Source organism: Canis lupus, chromosome 2 (genome assembly GCF_048164855.1).
Source record: "Canis lupus baileyi chromosome 2, mCanLup2.hap1, whole genome shotgun sequence".
NCBI classification, from domain to species: domain Eukaryota; kingdom Metazoa; phylum Chordata; class Mammalia; order Carnivora; family Canidae; genus Canis; species Canis lupus.
In genome coordinates this window covers 90,460,460-90,477,595 of record NC_132839.1, presented here as the reverse complement: position 1 = coordinate 90,477,595, position 17,136 = coordinate 90,460,460, and the positions used below count along the sequence as shown (strand labels likewise).

Sequence of the window (17,136 nt, the reverse complement as noted above, 5' to 3'; positions counted from 1 at the left end):
GCTATAGGCAATATGTCCATGAATGGAGGGCTATATTCCAATAAAACTTTATTTATGGACAGCGATATTTGTATTTCATATAATTTTCATTTTCCTGTGCTGTGAAATACTCTTTTGATTTTTTTTCAGACATTTAATACTATCAACACTGTAGCTCACAGGCCGGATAAAAAATAGGCAGCAGGAAAAATGTGGCCCACAGTCTGCTGATCCCTCTGCCCGCCCGATAATTGGGATATAAAATAAATAAGCTGTTGTTCTCTGTCTTGGAAGAACTAATAGTCACATTGGAAACATGACACATGATGGAATAATTGCCCCGTAAAGGAAACATAACTATGACATGGCCAAAAAGACATAGAATATTAGAATTCTCTTTAGTTCAGTAACATATCCATGCCACCGGGTCCTGTTCTCTGCTGTCGCCCTGGGAGTGCATGGTGTCTGCTACAGGGATGATGCTCAATAAACGTTAACTGAATAAGCAGATGAGCAAATGAAAAAAAAAATCTCAAGGAAGTTTCCTGGGGATCTAGTAAGCAAAAATGAACACTATGAGGCAATAGTCATCAAGTAATTCCTCGTTTGGTAAGGAAGATAGGTATTGAGGAAATAAAGAACAGCCCGTGCCATAGGCGTAGGGGAAGCAAAAGTCAACCTTTCCCCATCGTAGGTTTTTAGCTGGCGTTCTTTAACAAAAAGACAAATTAACAAGAGAAAAGCGAGCACTTTATTCATAGGAAGAAAGCACATCGTGCAAGAGAAACCTCAAGGAAATGGAGCTCAAAGCAGGGGCTTAGAATTTCAGCTTATGTGACATCTTCAACAGAGAACGGTAGAGAAGCGACAGGACAATGCCAAGCCGCGTTGGCTCCCAAGGGCAGCACACTGTGGGAAGGTAAATAAATGGGAGGAAACTAATAGAGTGAGGTGTGTTGGCAGCTTCCTCTAATGCTGTCACTAGGTTGAGAAGAGTATCTCCAATAAGAGGAGCATGGATATCCTGCCTATGGGCAGAAAAGGGGAGGGTGGGGAGAGCTTTTCCCCGCATTTGCTGCCTCTTAATGGCCTTCGGCTCAAAATACTGTTTATATTAAAGAGGCATATTTTAAACTGATATATCCTGGTTTCCTTCATAGGAAAATAATTAGCAGTAGCAGAGACAAGGGAGTGGGATTGAGTCCCACTGGGTGATATCACATACCCAGTGATATGGCCAACTGGGTCAAAGAGCATTAAAAGAGGCTTCCTGGGTGCTCTGGTGGCTCGGTTGGTTGAGCATCCAACTCTTGGTCTCAGCTTAGGTTGTGATCTCATGGGTCATAGGATGGAGCCCTGCGTGGAGCTCCGTGCTGAGCAGGGAGTCTAAGATTCTCTCCCCGTGCCTCTCACCCTGCTCACTCTGTCTCTCTCTCTCTCTCTCTAAAATAAATAAACAAATCTTAAGACAAACAAATAAAAAAAGAGGCTTCTTGGAGGAGGTGGCATTCACTCTGGTGGAAATAATGGGGAAAAGAGGAGAGAAGTCATTGTTCTATTTTGGCACTGAGATGAAGAGAAGGCCTTGGGGTGAGGTTGACAGTGGGGACAGGGGCCCATTGCAGGGCAACTGCAAAGCTTGTCCACCTGGGGATGCCAACTGCAAAATAGAGGGGCAAGCCCCAGGCTGTACGTCTAAGGCTAATTGGTGGCCACATCTCCCAATTAAAACTAACTGATAAATAAGAGGGTAGTTGTCTTTCTATTGACCCCATCCTACCTCAGGCTCTTAACATTATGCCCCATCTCTGCTGCCGAATTTGGGCCTAGAAACCCAGCCTGAAGGAGTTGGTAAATATGTTCAGTGCCTCGATGAAAGAGTGGGGAAGTGACGCTTTGAAGATGGACTTTAATTCAGTTATGTCTCCAGCAATATGTCAGAAAATATATCTTTTAAATCCCTTTTGTCACAAAATACCCAGTATAACAGAAAAATATACAATCATCCTTTTAAAATCACAGTTGAGTATGTAAGGAAGTTGAGCAATCACCAAGAGCCCAACCAAAGACGAAGCTGAGAGAAGCTATTACCTACCATAGGCCTGCCTTTGCCAGGGCTGAGTCTTAGATTTGCGTTGCCTCTTGATGAATTAAAGTGATCTTACGTTGCTAGCTTGCAGGGGCCTTGGCAGAAACAAACACAAATATCCTCTGTAGACTGAATCCCAGCAATAGAAACATTAGCTGAACCTCAAACTTATAGACTATAACACACTAGAGAAAGTAAGCCAATCAGTGTGGCTAAAAGGAAAAACAATCAACCAAAATTAAATCCATTTTAGAAAAAAAAATCCATTTTAGCATTCATATATTTGAATTATCAGATATAAATATGGGAAAAGTACACCTAAAATATTAAAGAAATAAGAAGAAATTAAAATATGCACCAGGAACAAGACCAGGAAGGTTTTATTTTTTATTTTTTACTTTTTTTGTTTTTTATTTTATTTTTTTGACCAGGAAGGTTTTAAAAAGAACTGAAGAAACATAAAAAAATGTAACTGCTGAAATAAAGCCATAATTTGAGTTAAACAACATAAGAGATACAACTTAGAAGAAAATCAATGAATCAGAAAATACATTTGAAGAGATTACCAGTATAAAGAAACAAAGAAAGATAGAAATGTGAGGGATTAAAAAAAAAAAGAAAAGAAATGTGAGGGATGTGTTGTGATAAATAGATGATAGTATGAGAAAGTCTATTTACATCTGGCATATGTACTTAAGTTTTGGGGGAGAAATAAAAAGATAGGAATTGAAAAGAGCAAATATCAAAAGAGATAATGGTTAAGAATTTTCCAGAATGAGTCAAAAAAAAAAAAAAATGATTCCTTTGACTCAGGAAACAATGAATCCCAAGCAGGATAAATAAATAGAAATTAACTTCATAATTGTAATCAAATTATTAAATGTGAAAGGCAGTAAGGGAATCTTAAACTCAGCCAGACAAAGAGGGGGGAAAAAAAAGGATTACATACAGGTAGACAATTATTCGCAATTTTACTGAGGGCACTGTTCTCAATGACAATAATGGAATTTAGAAGACAGTGGCAATGAATGTCCCACGGGGTGGGATGGTTCAATTTGTATGAATAAACCAAAGGTGGAGTGTTGGCCCAATGGAAAATTGCGGGTATTGGTCACGGCCACCTCATCGGATTGCTACAAGGATTTCACGAGTCAGATATGAGAACGCACTTAGCCCAGAGAAGTGATTTCAAGTTTGTAATTATTACAAGTAATTCAACGTTTACTATTATCGGTTACTATTGTGTATTATAGTCAGTGAGACATAGAGGTTGGAGAAGAACAGATCTGGCTTCAAAGCGAACCCCTGTCCCCCATTAACTGAATAACTCCATGTTTGTTAACTAGGCTCTCTGATCCCCAATTCCTCATCCAAAAAAAAAAAAAAAAAAAAGATCCTCACGGCTACACCGCAGTCCGGGTGTGATGACCGCTGAGGTACTGCAGGAGCTCTCAGCAGCGTCCAGCCTACGACATCCCCCATCACCATCGCGCTGCCTACCTCCGCTCCCTCCTTCCCAGCTGTCACCTCCTCGAAGTGTGTGAATCGCTCTGGATTCAAGTTTCCTCATCGGACAGAGTGCTAGCACCTGCTTCACTCACGCGGCGCCGAGCGGGGCCTTTGTGTCGGGCACGGCGCCCAGCTCTGCAGACCCAGAGACGCGAGGCCGGTGGGCACCTGGCCCGGGGGGCCGAGCTGGAACACGGCGTGGGGAGCACCCAGGAGCTGGTAGGCCCCGCACCTCGGCGCCCCGGTTCCCCTGCCCGTGTGTCGGGCCTGGTTCTCACTAGCAGCCGATGGGACCACATCTGGGACACGCACCTCTGGGTCAGGACCCGGGAGGCGGCTCTGGAGACGCCCAGCCGAGGCCAAGTTCTGCTGCCCCAGGACCGGCCGACCGTGCACCCAGGCCGTGTAGACACAGGTAGATGCAGAGAGCTGATCCACGAAGCGTGTGAAGCAAGTGAGGCGGTGCCAGGAAGAGCCAAGAGGGTCCCTAAAGCAGCTTAGGAGCAGGTTCCTGACGTGGCCAGTTGGGGGCTGGCCCGCAGCGCCGAGCCTGGGGACAGCATCTCGGGCGAGGCCTGGAGGGCTGGGCTCTGCTGGGCGCCTCACTCTGCTCCTCGCTGCCCGACGCATACTCCGGGGCCAGGAACCATGGGAGGCGGCCAATGTGCCCCCGGCCTGGGCACCTGTCTCTGGCCGAGCCCCCGGGCAGGCGGCCCTGAAACTGCACGACAGGCCCGGAGCCAGCTGGGCGCACCCAGGAGCCGGTGGTGACCGCGCCTCTCTGCACCTGCTGCCCCAGCCCCCAACACTGAGGACCCATGTGTGATACTCCGGGGCCCCATGGGTCAGCACCCCCTCCTCCTCACCAGGGCCCTCCCCCAGGAGGCGGTTTGGGACAGTAAATGCGATGACGATCCACGGACGGACGGCGCTCACAGCCACCCCGGTACCTGGCACCTGGCAAAGTCCCGTTACCGCGATCACTGTTTGCCAAGAGCTGATCCTCTAGCACAGTCTGAACCCCCTGAACCCAGTGGGGGAGGAATGGGGCCCAGAGGAAACTGGAAGCTTTGCTACAAGAGCTACAGGAACTGGACTCTGTAGAGACCAGATGGCCCACGTGTGTCCCACGTGACGATGCGGACACTGCCTGCCATCACCGAGCCCCCGCGATGTGCCCGGTCGTGCGCGAGGAGGCCCCTCGGTGCTATTTTACTCTCCCTCCTGGCACTCTTCCAGGGCTAAGTATCCACATCCATATTTCCCTGTCGAGAGACAAACACCAGGGACATAATGGAGCATTAATCTTAAAGGCCATTATCATCTGGGAAAAAGGAAGAAACCCTACCTCCATCAAGATTCTCGCTAAACTTTTAGAAAGTTTGGAAACGTAGCTGACTTTTAAGAGGATACAAGGAATGACAAATGTGCAGGGAGTTTCTGGGCCATCTGAGGGAATGTTGGGTAACATGCAACATTTTAATTCCATTTTGTCTGGCTCCTCCACAGCTCACTCTTAGGGGATTCTAATCATCAATCACCCAAAGACTCCGCGTCTACGCTCAGGCTGCCTCTTCTGGGAAAGTGATATATCTTGAATTTTAAAGTCACTGTAATGGTCCCCAAATGAGGCCAGAGTACTGATTTTTACCATTAGCCACACAATCAATGAATCTAGTCCTATAGGACGGTAGCGTCTTTCTCTCTGGGGTTATGACTTAGTATAAATATGCATGCAAACATAATAGGACTTTGTAGGGAGAAAGTTTTGCAGAATCACTGCACAGAGTCTGCATTTTCCTTAAGGAGATACCCCGGGAGTACGAAGGCAGCTCTCAGCTCCGTGGAGTTCATACTCTGATATTCAGAACTCAGGAAGTATTTTCCCAGAAAAAAAAAAAAAAAAAAAAAAACACTTTTTTTTTTTCTCCACCACAAGGATCAATCCCCAGCTGAGCCTCCCCTCCAGGGCAGCCATCACGCATTCCCACCCCCACTCTCCTTCCTCTCATCCTCCTCTCCCTGGCCTTGGACCAGCCCAGGACAAACGGAGCAGCTGCCAAAGGAAGTGATCGCTCCAGGCTGCAGATTTCTCAGTTTCCAAGAGGAAGGAGAAGAGGGAAAAGTCACAGTGTCGGCTAGAAAGAAACAAAGGGAGTCCGGGGGGCCCCAGGACCTCATGGCGGTGGCCACGACAAGGACTCCTTCCTCGACCAAGCTTTAGTGGGACCCCGATGAGTCCTCTCTCAGCCAGGTCTCCTTCTATGCCTGCATCCCCAGTCTGGGCCAAGCATCCTGCTAAACCAGTTCATCAAAAACATCCGCCATCCTTGAGGGCCAATTCAGCTGCTCCCCTCCAACCCTTGACGTCTAGTCCGGTCCCCCTTGCCACCCCACCTCCTCTGATCCTAACAAAATCCCTCCTGCTGATTTCCCAGCCACCACCACCCCCTTGTCCATCAGCTGCAACCCCCTCCTTGTTCCTGTTGTACTCAGGGCTGAGTCAGGCCCTCTCCCCGAGGGCCATGGTCTTGATGAAGTCTTCCTTGACCTTCTTAACAAGCATCCAGGAAAAATTTGTCTTTTCCTGCCTTGGCAAATAGGACTGGAAACACCTCTATTCTGTGGGACTGTCGTGGCCTGTGGATTTTGTGTAAACTCTCTAGACATGTGCCCTGGATGGACCCCCTCATAGCCAGGTTTTCAAGCAACTTGAAGGAATAGCCTGAGCTGGCTTGGTCGCTCTTACTGACCTTCCACCCCGTCGGGCGAGTTGGTCAACTGGGCAGGTGGGATGACTGTTGGGGAGCACAAGGCATCCAACAGGGAACCTCCGGGATGGGGACGGGGACGGGGACGCCCTGGGGGAGTTGACTGCTGCAGGAAGCACAGGGCAGGCTTCAAGGGGCCACGGGGAGACCCTGGGAGGGGAGGGAAGACCTGCTCACAGGACTGTTGGGGAAGTCAGGGCAGCTGCTTCCACCCTGTGGGCTGCCCTCCAGGCCGAGTCTCCATGAGGGGCCAGCGCCCAAGGGCGGCCTCCCAGGGCCTCCCAGAGGGGACGCCAAGGCCTTGGCACCGTGGAGCGGGTTGGTAGCCTGCAGCCGTCCTCCGGAGCCCTCCGCGTAGGGGGGTGAGCAGAGCTGCCCTCCCCAGGCCAGAGCTTGTCCTGAGGCCCGGGAGCCCAGGGAGCTGCTGGGGAGCCAGCCTGCAACGGGGAAGCTGTGCCGAGCGGATGTTCAGATGCTGCTGAGACCCTAGTTGGGGACGGGCTCCCAACGCAGCAAGTGGACAAAGGGCCACGACGTGGCACGAGCAGCATTATCCTGATTGTGAAGGAGACCGTTCAAAGGTAAAGGTAAGACGGAAAACCAGTGGAATGGAAGAAGCCATCCTTTGGCTGATGAGCCTGTTACACAAGCGCGCGTTTTCTGCTTCCTGTTCACGGAGGCCTTATACTCAGGATGAAAAATAAGGACGGGGATCCCTGGGTGGCGCAGCGGTTTGGCGCCTGCCTTTGGCCCAGGGCGCGATCCTGGAGACCCGGGATCGAATCCCACGTCGGGCTCCCGGTGCATGGAGCCTGCTTCTCTCTCTGCCTGTGTCTCTGCCTCTCTCTCTCTCTGTGACTATCACAAATAAATAAAAATTAAAAAAAAAAAAAAAGAAAAAGAAAAATAAGGACGACCCGTATGGAGTCTGAGGCTGGAAACCCCGTGTGAGGGGCTCCGGGTGCCAGGACTTCGAGGAGGAGGTTGCATTTGGGATCTGGCCTTCCTTATCTCCCAGCCCTCCCAGCTCTTCCCCTCCTCCTCCTCCTCCTCCTCCTCCTCCTCCTCCACCCCCCACCTCCTCCCTCCAGCTCCCTCTTGCTGGTCCCCAAAGAGAAAGCAAATGTTTCTTTATCTGAAGCAAAACCATTTCCCTCCCACCCAGGCCCTTCCTCTGGCTCATCTTCCAAATCAGTCTGTCTCTTCCCCAAAACACAATGTCCTTCCAGACGTGAATCCTGTCGAACACACTCTTCTCCATCTCGTTATACAAGAATAGTAACCCATGCCCTCTCTACCTCATTGCAATTTTTTCTTTTTTCTTTTCTTTTTTTTTTTTTTTTTTTTTTTTGCGTGTGAATATTGAAAGGGCCATGGCATGTGAAAGCACTGTGTCAACTGCCAAGCACTATGGAAGAACAAATCAGCCATTTCTCATCGTTCTTGGCTCCATTTCTCATCATACTTGATTCATTGTGAACCTCACTGTGCTGCACTGGTGGACTTAAACCTGAGAGTTCACCTGTCTCTCTCCCGGTCCAGACCAAGTTCTCTGAGCCCCGAGGGTACGATCTTCTCCTGTCCTCTTGGTGATATGCCCAAGGCCTGGCGCAGGGTGGGTGTTCACAGTATTTGTCAAATGAAAGAATCAACGTATTTGATGAAAAATGAGAATTTAACCTGAGGACCTTGGTAAGAAATGGGGGATTGTAGAGCGGGTCAGAAGCTACACACGCAGCCAGGGTTCAAATCCCAGCCCCACCCATGCTGCAGTCGTGGCCCCGGCGACTCACTCCAGCTCTCCACGCCTGTTGTCTCATTGGTAAACTAAGGACGAGCATGTTAGTTGCCATCCAGGTCAGTGTGAGATTACTAAGTAAAATACCCCAAAAGGTTACAACAAGCTTGGGTTCCGGGAACCCAAGTAAGTCTTCATTAAATGGTGTTTTTTTTTTAAGATTAATTAATTTATTTATTTATTAAAAGACACACAGGGAGAGGCAGAGACCCAGGCAGAGGGAGAAGCAGGCTCCACGCAGGGAGCCCGATGCAGGACTTGATCCCAGGACCCCGGGGTCACGCCCTGAGCCCAAGGCAGAGCTCAATCACTGAGCCCCCCAGGCACCCCTAAATGGTGGTTTTTATTTTATGGTCATACTTAAGATCCTAATACGTTCCCAGATCAGCAACACAGAGGTCCAGACGTGCCCCTGCGACCTCCCTTCCATTCCTAGCCTCTAAGGCTTCCTTAGAAACCAGAGTCAGTACCGATATGCTGCACACCCCAGCGGCCTCAGCCACGTCCTACTTTGCATTGCTCTTATTAATAATGTATGACATCGTCTCTCCTACCAAAGGATCAATGTGGTGGAGGCAGGTTTTACATCTGATTCCTGTTTGTATTGTCAAAAAACATTTAGCTCAGTGCTTCACACGTTGTAGACTTTCAAGACGGTGATAAATGGGGGAAGTACCAATAACGGGGCTGATCTGAGAACTCAAGGAAAGGGAGAAGTAGTTTAGGAATGCGGGTAGGGGACACGGAGGGGGCACCCGTCGGCGATGCGGGGCAGCAGTCTTCACTCTGAGGCCACGGCGGCTGTGACACTGTGGCTGATAATCATAGACATTTCGCCTTCCTCCACTGTTCCTGGCACACGCGTCCTAAATCCCTTAGACTACCCTAGGGGAGCAGAAGGGCCCGGTGTCCTTTGTTATGTTGATGAGGCGACGTCGGGCTCCCACCTGGGGGTGGGACATTGGTTGTCAGGGGAACCAACAGGCTGACTCAGGGGTTGGAACTTCCCATCCCATCCCCAGACCTCCTGGGGGAGGAGAGGGGCTGGAGGTTGAATCAATCCCCAATGGCTAATGATTTACTCAAGCTTACCAGTACCCTAAAGCCTCCTTAAACAGCCAAGAGGACTGGGTTCAGGGGGCGTACTCTGAGGAGGCATAGGAGTTCCCTGCCCCTTCCCCATACCTTGTCCTATGCGTATCTCCATCTAACCAATTCATATTCTTTCATATTCTTTGTAATAAACTAGTAATCCACTGAGTAAATTGGTTTCCTGAGCTCTGTGAGCTGCTCCAGCAAATCAGACTCCAAGGCGGGGAGGGATCCTCTGGTTTACAGCCCATCAGTCGGAAGTACAGGTGACAACGGTGAACTCCTGATGGGGGTGGGACTGAGCCCTTCACCTGTGGGCTCTGACACTATCCCCAGGTAGGCAGTGTCAGCATGGAGTAGGTTTGTAGGCCCCCCCCACCCAGGCTGGTGTTGGAGAATTGCTTGGTGGTGTGGGGCCCCTCCCCCCACACCCTGCCCCCAACCCACACATTGGAATGGGTGCTAGAATCCTTAAGGTAGCAAAGGGGATGGGGGTGGAGCGAGGAGGAGGCCGACTTCCAGCTCGCCGCTCCCACCCTCCCCACTTTAGCGAAGGCAACCTCACTTTCATTTTCTTGGGTCTCCCTTTACAGGGCTTCGTATCTGCTCCGGAGTCTTCTGCTTTGCAAAAATAGGAGAACGATCATCATCACCTCATCCCTAGTCAAGTGCTGGCTCCATGAGATAATCCGATCCTTGGGATTCACCTCGAGTCCCCATTGCTGCCGAGTTGGCTTGAGAATGTTGTAAGCATTTATTAGAACGGTCTGGACTTCGGGGCAACAACCTGTGTTTCCAAGGAGAAACACTTGTGATGAATTCACTGTAGACTTTTCGTTACTGCTGCAGCCTAATTTTCAAAAAAGTAAATGCAAGTCTCTTGTATGAGTATAAAATGAACACCTGGCATTAGTTAACGGGGGAACCTATAGGATAGCGAACCAGCACATTTCTATCCATCTACCCATCCATCTGTCAATCATCTATCATCTATCTATCTATCTATCTATCTATCTATCTATCTATCTATCTATCATCATCTATCATATATCTACCTATCATCTATCTATTACCTATCTACCTATCATCATTATCTATCATCTATCATCTATTATCATCTATCTATCATCTATCTACCTACCTGTCATTAATCTACCCATCTATCAATCTACCTATCACCTATCTGTCTATCATCTATCTACCATCTATCATCTATCTATGCATCTATTTATCATCTATCTACCTATCATCTATTTATCTATCATCTATCTATTTACCTGTCATCTATCATCCATTATCTATCTATCTATCATCTATCTATCATCTATTATCTATCTATCTATACCTAAAGTATAGTGAACACACGGTGTTATGTTAGTTTCAGGTGTCCAACACAGTAAACCAGCACATTGCAAGTGCCCCACAGCCGTGTACGGCTTGTCACAATCCTACTGGACAGTGCAGATAAAGAGCATTTCCATCTTCACAGAAGATTCTGTTGGAAATCACTTCTCTGGATGCTGGTACACTCTACGGGCAACTAGCTGAAGTGCAGAGGATGCCTAGTACCTGGGCAGGCTGAGGGAGCTGTGTGTGGTTTCTTCTGGGAGGAAGCAGCATTTGGGTCGAATGCCAGAGAGCTCTGGAAAACGCAGATTAGGCTCACAGGTTGTGTCATCGCTCCGAGTCAAGAAAAGCAAGACAGCGGGAGGAATAGAAGGAAGGCTGGTCAGAGGGACGAAAGGAAGATTCCAAAAGTGCATGGAACTAGCTTCTGACTTGAACAGTAGGAGCCAAGTTTTTCTCTCCTTCCTTCTGGAAGGGCTCACTTTGGTAAACCCTGCTGTCAGGCTCCTGTTGGGGATCTATTCTTTCTTCTTACGGTAGCCCTGCGTTTAGCTGGTAAAAATCCTAATGCCAACACTGCACACTGGAATATTAATTATTTTCTCATACGAAAGAGAGGGAGGGCAGCCCAGGGCACTAGTGGTTCTGGTTAGCACAGACTTTTTCTATTCTGAGAAATTTTGGATTACTATTCAGATAGTTCTAGATTTTTCTCTAGGGGTCTGGTGTAGGGATTGAGGGCCTTGTCTTGGGGGAGGAGCAGGAGGGAGAGAGGACCTTGACTTGAGTGTGGCTGCTTATAGGGCTCCAGGTATAGGAATGGCCCAGTGGAAATTGGAGAGATGGAATCTGGCTGAGAAACTTTCAGAGAAATGGAGTCCAACAGGCAACTTGAAAGTTTTCTCCCTGTGTTGTGATTTCCTTACTTACTCTACTTTAAACTCTCGTGATCCCTGGTATCAGCTCTATGTTAACATTGAATAAAGTGTGGGTAAGATAAACTAAGGAAGGTGAAAGTATCAAGGGATGAAGTAAGGATGTGACCAGGGGTCATCAGGAAGAAATCTAGGACAGACAGTCATCAAGAAAAGATAATTCTCCTAAGAGCAGTCTTGGGAAGAAGCTAGAATTCCTGCAAGATGGAGGGTCCCTCACAAGGCTCTACAGCCCGATGACCCCAGAGTTACAGGAAGTTCCATGAGGAATGGAAACCTCCTATATCCCAGATGCCATATGTACGTGCATTATCTCACTTAGCCTCCACCATAACCCTGCGGAGCTGATACCCCAATTCTTAGAAAAGGAAATTAGCCACGGTAAGAAATACCCCAAATCTCAGAAGCTTTCCAAAACAGAAGTTGATTTCTCACTCAAGTAAAATGAAGAGGGTATTGTCCATGAGCACGGGGTTCTCCTCCAGAGCCCGGCAAGGACCCAGACTTCTCCCACCTCGTGGCTCGGCCATGGTCAGCAGGCTGCAGGATCCTCTGCATCTCCCTGGAGGAAGGGAGGTGGGCATTGTGCAGGGAGGGCCTTATGGGCCTGCCCTAGAAGCATTGCCTTAGTTTCTGACAGCCATTGGCTAGCAGACAGTCTCCTGGCCGTGCCTCCCTTCAGGGGGGCTGGGAAAGGAAGAGGAGCTACTTCCTTGGAAAAAAAGAGGAAATGAGTAGAGGAAATGGAAATCTAGTCTCTCCCACACCAGCCAATTGTTCTTTTGCAGTCGATCTAGAAATATCAGAGGAGGGATTTAAAATGATTTTTTTTTTCACTTATCTAGAGTCCCACATGATGCTGCTTCTACACAGAAGTTTAAAATTTGGGGCCGTTTGGCTCATCCTTATTGATTTATAAGCCTCGCTTCCTAAACTAGACTTCAAGTAGTTTTACTGAATTACATGTAACAAAAAGTGGAAAGACAGCATTAGCTGTGGAGCCAGTGAATCTGGTTTTCTTCATTGATAAACTGTGGAGAGCAGTATTCGCTTTACTGGGTAATTGTTACAATCACATAACACATGTAAAGTCCGCCAAAATAGGCCCAGGACATAGTACACGCTCAATAAATAGCTGCTCTTCTGATGTGATTGTCCTAATTAGATGAATAAGAATAAGGTGAAATGAAGTTTAATTAATGGGAGAGAGTCAAAGTATGTAGCACACGACTGTCTTAAAAGTTTGAAAAACGGTTAAAGAGGTTGAACTTAAAATCTGAGAAACCTAGTAGCCAAAGCAGTGAGAAACATGATGACAGCCCATGTGCGGAACACGAAAACGTATCAGTTGTCTGGAAAAACCCAGAATTTCCTGACACTCATGCTTGAGAGAAATTTTAGGATAGGGACAATGGTTTAGGAAGTGGGGTCACATTCTCAACCAAAGCCCTCAAATGAGTAACAAATGTTCTAGGACCGTCTCTTATTGTCGTAATTTCGCTCATGGGCGCATTACCAAAACCAAATTTGGGGAGGGAAAAAACAACCCCAAACACCCAATTCTATAAGGATGAATAAAATGAATTCCAAGTAGCACTCTGATTATTTCACTCGACCCAAAGACAACATTCAAACATCCACAAAAAGGAATGAACACATCCTTCATGCCTTTGCTATGCGGAAGGGGGTACAAACACCCCCAGAATGTATGTGGAGCCAATCCCGAGGCCAAGAAGAGAAAATATTGCGACTTTCAAGTGCATTTATTTTTATCCTCTCCTATTCTGTTTCTCGTTGTTTTACAACAATGTATTTTCCTAGCACTCCCTATGTACAACCTATTAATAAATGAATGTACCAATATTGGTCAAATATGCTCAAAAGTGTTTCTTTTCCGCTTACGTGATCAAAAACCATCGTGGACCTCTGTTTCGGTTAATCATCCACAAATACCGAACTTCATTTTTGTCTCATTTCATCTTTTAATGATTAAAATTGCAGAGCAGGCCACTAAGGCTATGTACTCTGACCAGAACCTGTAAGATCTTCATTTTTCTGAGTTTCCCTTGCTTTGGGGAGGCACTATGAAGAGTGGGAAGGCACCAATAATTGAGTAAAATACAGTTGTCATGTTCAAATACCACCACGGTCAAATAGAGGTGAGTGTCCCTGAGCTGGAGGGAATGATGATGCCATCTGCGCTCTATGCTCCTCCCACAGTGCATGCACGGGGTGGATGGCATTTATGTTCATGAGAGAGGTGCCCGGAACTGGGACTCTGATGCACAGTAGGTGCACTGGCTTCTTCTTCTTCTTTTCTTTTTTAAGATTTTATTTGTTCATGAGAGTCACACAGAGAGAGGCAGAGACACAGGCAGAGGGAGAAGCAGGCTCCATGCAGGAAGCCCGAGGTGGGACTCCATCCCAGGACCCCGGGGTCACGACCTGACCCAAAGGTAGATGCCCAACCACTGAGCCCCCCAGGTGCCTCACTTGCATCTTCTTGTTTGCAAGGACTCAGCTGCTTTGCCTCAGCCACTGGGCCTCCAGTTTACTCATCCCTGGTGCAGCTTCTCCCTGGAGAAATATTTGGTCAAATTTGGCTAATGTGATTCCCTTAAGGTGATCATCTCATCATGATATCGGGACTAAGATCTCTAAAGTCAATGTTTCAGAAAGCAGAGTTCCTACCAGGTAAAAATTAAACACCATGACAAGGTGATATTCAGTTCTCTTCCTCACCCTGGAGCTTACTGTAAGGAACACACCACTGCTCTACGACGCAGGGTCTGCCAATACGATGGCTAGTGGTGGCCTCTGATGTCCACGATCTGATTTTCAACCCTCGACTCCAACATACACCCACTGGGTCAGTCCGTTTACCCCTCTGTGCCTCAGTTTCCTCATCTGCAAGTAGCACCCACCCTCTAGGGTTGCTGTGAGAATAAAATGGCATGCCATTATGGAGTACTCAAAATAAGTACTTATTAAACAATCAACAGATATTAGTTATGATTATCAATGATCCTGTAATCATTCCCTCTGTAGAGTGCTCATGCTGAAAATGGATTTTTTTTTTTTTTTTATAGATAATCGCTCTCTTCTCAGAAGGGAGATTTCCAAACCTGTCACAAACATGTGAAAGCATCTTCATCCAGGGCTTTGGTGGATATTTTGGAGTCACTACCTCCCTTCAATGGATCCTGAACCCAAGCCACCTGCCTGTTTTTCGGAATTTCTGGTCAACGAAGTCCTGTACTGACCGTACAGACATCTATTTCCTTATAGTGTGTTTGGTGCTTCTAATCTTCGTCCCTACCACGTGTGCTGGTAAGGATGACATGAAGCAGGGGCCTCTTTCTCTGTCCAGCCCTCTGGACCACAATCCCCACACCACACAGGCATGCTCTCTCCCTTTCCAAACCTCATCCCAAATTTTCCACTTTGCTTCACGGAATAATGGGGGCTGAGCCCTTCCCGTTGGACTCTGTGTATCTCCTGCTTCTAGACTCTTCCTGAAATTATGCTGAAAGCCTCTCTTGCTTCACTCTTTGTAATTTTTCTTTTGCTTAGCTTGACAGCATTTAGAGGCAGTTATTTCAAATAGCTTCCAAGTAACCCTTTGTCTTTTTTGACTGGGGACCAGCATGAGGAAATATTTTGAAAATGAATAAGAATTACACTTAATGGCCAATTAAGTGTGTTGGTGTCGGCTTCATGGAGCCTCACATGTTGAAAATCCACTGGACATTCACATCCAGGTCAAGGGCTGGGCCACAGTGATCCAGTGAAGACACTTCATCTTATAGAACTCTTCGAATTTTGGAGGAAACTTTTAAGAATATCACATTTTCTTGGGGTGCCTGTGTGGCTCAGTCAGTTGAGTGTCTGACTCTTGATTTGGGCTCAGGTCATGATCTCAGGGTTGTGAGATCCAGCCCTGTGTTGGGCTCCATGTTGGGTACAGAGCTGGCTAAAGATTCTCTCTCCCTCTCCCTCTCCCCCTGCTTGCACTTTCTCTATTTCTTTTTTTTTTTAATTTTTTAATGTTTTATTTATTTATGATAGTCAGAGAGAGAGAGAGGCAGAGACACAGGCAGAGGGAGAAGCAGGCTCCATGCACCGGGAGCCCGACGTGGGATTCGATCCCGGGTCTCCAGGATCCCGCCCTGGGCCAAAGGCAGGCGCTAAACCGCTGCGCCACCCAGGGATCCCCGCACTTTCTCTATTTCTAAAGAAAAAGAAGAAGAAAAGAAGAAGAAAGAAGAAGAAGAAGAAGAAGAAGAAGAAGAAGAAGAAGAAGAAGAAGAAGAAGAAAAGAAGAAGAAGAAAAGAAGAAGAAGAAGGAGGAGGAGGAGGAGGAAGAGGAGGAGGAGGAGGAGGAGGAGGAGGAGAAGAAGAAGAAGAAGAAGAAGAAGAAGAAGAAGAAGAAGAAGAAGAAGAAGAAGAAGAAGAAGAAGAAGATCACATTTTCTTTAATACCATATAATAGTAGTTTGTATATCAAAGACTTTCCAGTCTGGTTTCTCAAACCCCAATATTCTAATCAAATAATGAGGATCCAGAAGCTAGGTGAGGTTGAGATTGGAGATCCAAACCCCAGGTCCTAGCTGAGAAAGGCTGAGGGCTGAGGAAAGCTTTCCCTTTACTGAGCCTTGGTCCTGTGTCTGTAGACTGAGGATAGAAATGTCTGTGTCGCACGACCTGGGAAGGATTAGCGGTGGGATGAGTAAGGTGCCCAGAACCAACAACTGGCACATAAAGAGAGTTATGATTATTTTCAATCATTGAGGACGGTATAATTTATTTTCCTGCCATGAATTTGTACTTTCTTCCCTTTTGATTGGGAATTTATGAGCTCAGTGTCCTGACACTGCTTAGCTCATGCTGCCCAAAAGCTATGGTCACCAGTTACAGATGTCTATACTGGAAATCAAGCGAATAAATTATCTCGGGGTGTACAGTGGAGTGAATCTTTCCCACGAGGAAACCCATGGGTGAAAAAAATGATACAAGTGAGCAATGACAAGTGGGTGTTGGAGGTTTGGAGTCTCTGCCTGACTACCAGCGAGCCTTCGGGGTGCTCTGATCCGGACTCGTCACCCGAGGATGGCGGTCACCTACTGCAGCTCCCCCAGGGCTCTTGCGGTGGAGGACATGGAGAGGATACGCGGAGTCGCCAGCACCGGCCCGAGACACAGCAGGCCTCTGCAGATGGTGGCTCCCAGCTCTTCCCGCGTGGCAAAACGGTGGGAAGCGGCGCTCCCGGCCTGCACCCCCTCGCTAAGGCCCGCACGCCTGGGAAGGAGTCTTCTTCCTGACAGCGGCCGCGCCGTCCATCACTAATAGCAGGTGAGCACGTTAGGCTGCGGGCCCGAGTTCAGAAGATTCAGAGGCTGCTCTCGTGGATCTAATTAATCTCACAGCTCCGTCCCGATTTCCTAAATGGGAGGATGGGAGGCCACTCTCAAAATTCCCCCAGAAAGTTACTGGGGACGGGCACTGAGGGGGGCACTTGGCGGGATGAGCGCTGGGTGTTATGCTATCTGTTGGCAAATTGAACTCCAATTAAAAAATTTTTTAAAAAAAGTGCATTTCATGTTTTTCTCCCGCCCC

At 47.6% G+C, this 17,136-nt stretch overlaps 1 long non-coding RNA gene across 1 annotated transcript; it reads left to right on the top strand.

Annotated features, from left to right (window-relative positions):
• The first annotated feature begins 9,139 nt into the window (after window positions 1–9,139).
• LOC140623180 (uncharacterized) lies at window positions 9,140–15,171 on the top strand. The gene is made up of 3 exons (XR_012022848.1): window positions 9,140–9,504; window positions 9,832–9,984; window positions 14,610–15,171. It is a non-coding gene; the product is annotated as an uncharacterized lncRNA (long non-coding RNA).
• The last annotated feature ends 1,965 nt before the right edge of the window (window positions 15,172–17,136 follow it).